Genomic DNA, 4,023 nt, shown 5'->3' with positions numbered 1-4,023 from the left:
TTGCTTCTTCTTCTCCTGTGGGAAGATGGGAATATTCCCAGCATTTAAACTCTCATGAACGGCTGTGGGAGCTTCACTGACTGAAGGAGTGAATTGTGGTCGTTGTTGCTCATTTAGCAGATGATCATCACACTTACAATCACTCGCAATTATTCATGGTGTAAGCGTTTTACTTAAACTGTTTGAAAACAATTCAACTTCTCAAACTTTTTATGTTGCTCTCACATTAGATATAATTTACATGCATTAAACACTCTTTTTAACATGTTAAATGTGTCCATTACATAAAATAAAAAACACAACTCATTCTTCACAAATTGTAGGCTTAAATGTGAAAAAAACAGTTCAGTAACGAGTTTACGTTTCACGAGCGTAACTTAATGAACAACATCAATCGGTTGATTCGATTCTAAATGAACTGACTCGTTTAGTCGTTTGGATTTAGATTTCTCATATTAAATAAATAAAAAGAATGTACTCACAGTCTGAAAACAGCAGATTTAGAGCAGAATGAACGGCTGTGTTCCACTTCTCATGTTTATGTTCCCTCGCTCACTTCTCTTCTTCTCCTAGACTCGGATGTGTGTCATTGCTTCGGTTGCTCGAGCGCCTCTACTGGCGGAAACCATATTAAACTATCTAACATTCATAGATTAAATGTGCAATCTGTGATTTTATACAAACTCTTTTTATCTCGCCACGTGTGTTTGATTTGGGATAACAATGATAAAATTTTAAATATTATTTTAGAAATACCATTTACCGTTTACACAGTGGATTTACTATTATAGAGAATGTATAGAAAGGCATTTATTTAAACATAAAATAGCTACCAAAGGAGTATGCAATTTTTTTTATGTTGATGATTTGAAAACAAGTGTATAGGGCTGTTGAGAACCAGAACTAAACTGACCTGAGCCTGAAGTTTACATGCTTCCCTGTTATGCCTGGAGTTAAGGAAAAAATATCAAATTCACTCAGTGTTTACTTGATCTGTTCAACCGTTACTTCAATTACTAATAATGAACGGTATTCAGTTGTGTTGCATATTGGATTGCAGAAAAATGTTGAATCAAGTTTGACCTCACTAATGCTGCTGAGTTATTTTCAGCATGTGAAAAGGTTGTTTTATGCAAATTGTTCTGCACAGTTGTAGTTTGTTGTGTGGTTGGATTTCAGCTCTCGGAAGATCTGATCCTGAATCAACGTGAAAGGAAAAACCTTGACATTGAATTCATTTCTGAGCGACCAGATCTGGATTCATCAGTAGAGACGGGTTACACATGCAATAAGAAAATAAATGTTCCTGTAATGCAGAGAATTTTTGAAAATAGTTTTTTATTTGCTAATAAAAATGAGTGTCATCATCAGTGGACTCATCGGGTGATGTCATACATGATATTAAATGTCTTCTTGCTGTGGCCAAACTCTGTAATGAATTCAACTGGGTCATCAGTCATTGTAAAGTATTAACAAAGACAAGATGGATTTTAAAAGAAAAAAAAACAGGGTAAACCAGTTCAGGCTTTTTTTTCCATTTGCTTCATGCGTCACAGAAGCTGTTCAAAATATTTACTCAGTCATTTCCTGGTGGGTTCTGCTGTTCTCGGCTGTGATTAAAGTCTGAGGTTTTAGTAGCCGACTTCTCCAAAGAATTAAATGGGGGGAAAAAAACTGAAGCAGGAATTATAATAATAAGAAATACTTCCAGATCTGGATCTAGGTGAGTGTTTTGCATTTGTGTTTGTTTGGCATTTCTACATCGCGTTCAGATGGCGATAATTTATAGCTCTGGTTTAAAACAACTCTTTAAATTACAAACTATATTTCAGAATTTGAGTTGAATGCAGACAAATTACTTCGTATGTCGCTTTTTTGCTTTGATATGAAAATGCTTCAACGATTATAGTGTGTATTTCACCGGAAGCAAGAAAATGCAACTGTTTTTAAGAGTTAACATAATCAATAATCACTCATTTGTGAATGATTAATTATCCCTGACATATAAATAGTGAAGAAAGTAAAATATTTAAAATCCAAAATATTTTCTAGATTTATCTCAGATTGTCAATATAGTCTCAGACTTTTGGCCTGCACTGTATATCTGATTACTCTGTAATAGTGTTTGTGGTCAGAAATGCATGATTTCTCTTTAATAGTGATGCGGTTATATTTTGTGTGTTTTGCAGATGTTCTCTGATACCTCAAAATAAGGAAAATAAGACTTCATGCCAGTTACAAGAAAACTGAGAGAAATGCCAGAAAGAGAACGAAACGCAGCTGAAGGAAAAGAAAAGATGACAGACAAAGACAAACTTGCGCAGAAGGAAAAAACATTTAACATAAAGGAAAATGCCTTTGGATTCAGAAAACATCTAATTCTGGAGCAGAAAAACAGTATAGACAGATATCGACCAAAGTGTAAGAAAGTTTGAGAGGAATTTCATATTTTAACACAAATATCCGTACATATAATGCCTATATATGATGTGCATGTTTACAATAATAATAACATTTGCGTAGTGCAGATATGTATAAGTGAATGTTGACTGTTGACTCTTAACTTGGGTTTTTAGTCCAATTAAATGTTGGAATTGAATAAAAGTGAAATCCTGCAATGATAAATCAGAATATTATATCACATATTAAATCAAATAGCTACTTTTCAACAGGTTTTCACCAAATTCTCGTTGGTAGACTGTAAAAATACAAAAGAGCAACACAGATCGATAAAACATGAAGAAATGTCATATCAAGATCATTTGCTCTTGCATCATTATGATTTCAGTGTGGAATGTGATCATGTGACTCCCTGAAACTGTCGCCTGAACTTATGTTTGTTTGCTTTCAGTCTCTAATGATCCAGACGGACCTGCGGAGAAAAGAGAAATTCAGGGATGAGGTCAGAGATTCACAGCTCATAATCATAAAATAAATCTGCACATGTTTTTTATTTCTAACACTGTATTTTTTTCTTCAGAAAGTGGCAGTTTTTCTCATCTAACTGGCAGAATGATCTTCACGTCACTTTCAGTCGGTGAATCAGAATGAGACTGGAATACAAAACACTAATATTTTCCTCTGAAAATGCTCCGTTTTTAAGTGTTCATGCATGGCTATAACTGTACTGTGTATAGGCTATATATTTAAACTGATTTTGATTTAATACTGTGTAGTATATATGCAGACTTATATATTTTGTCATAATAGATAGAATCTTTCTCCTATTTGAACAGATAGTTCATGTTGCACAAACTGTCTAGAGATGCAAAATATTTTTCCTTAAAGTGTCATTATTTACTTCCATTTAGAAGGTATTTTTATCTTAACAATCTCCTATAACTGGTGTCAAGTTCAAGTGCACAATGAACTCTGTGTTTGAGCTGCATGAGCACATGATCACTAGGGATTAAATGTCTGTATTATTTGGATTCTGATGAACACTTACTTTGTCAAAGTGTATTTACAACATTACACTGTGTTATACCTGAAAGGGTTCTCGGTCCCAAATTTATTCTTTAAATGTGTAAATGACCATGTTTAATGCTCAATAAACACTGAATTTAGCCAACAGACGTGGCTGCGTAACCTCACTTGTCACAAGTAGTACGGCCTATAATATAAAGCAATAATTGATAAATACATGTGCTTAGAGCTAGCTGTGAAAGTAATTCACAATTTACTAGTGTTATTGTAATGAAATAAGTAAATTAGTGAAGATAACTACATAAAACTCTTTTTGCACTGAGGCTCCTGGAAATTGGTGTAATTCATTTCTTCCACAGGAGAGAAACAACAACAACAAAAAAACACTTGAAATCCCTCTTTTACTGTTGAAATCTAGTGCTTAAAGTCCAACTGTGGTGAAAATCCAGCTTTTAATGTTGTTTATATGTTTATGTGGTGTTTTTAATGTGCTTTAAGACAAACCATGTGTAAATTCATAAGTCGACAGCATTGCTGAGTATTTTCTCCTTAAAACTGCAGTGAACCAAAGACAGTCTCAAAAACACGGTTTGAAAT

The 4,023-nt window shown here is 33.8% G+C and overlaps 1 long non-coding RNA gene across 1 annotated transcript; it reads left to right on the top strand.

Moving 5' to 3' along the window:
* The first annotated feature begins 1,587 nt into the window (after window positions 1-1,587).
* Window positions 1,588-3,571, top strand: LOC143741208 (uncharacterized). Its single transcript, XR_013204961.1, has 4 exons — window positions 1,588-1,723; window positions 2,190-2,421; window positions 2,852-2,902; window positions 2,981-3,571. It is a non-coding gene; the product is annotated as an uncharacterized LOC143741208 (long non-coding RNA).
* Window positions 3,572-4,023: the final 452 nt, after the last annotated feature.

The sequence above is a fragment of the Siphateles boraxobius genome, unplaced genomic scaffold (assembly GCF_051911475.1).
Source record: "Siphateles boraxobius isolate OS27281-9 unplaced genomic scaffold, OSU_SipBor_1 18, whole genome shotgun sequence".
NCBI classification, from domain to species: domain Eukaryota; kingdom Metazoa; phylum Chordata; class Actinopteri; order Cypriniformes; family Leuciscidae; genus Siphateles; species Siphateles boraxobius.
The sequence above is the reverse complement of the archived record's forward strand: the minus strand, read 5'-3'. Positions and strand labels throughout refer to the sequence as shown.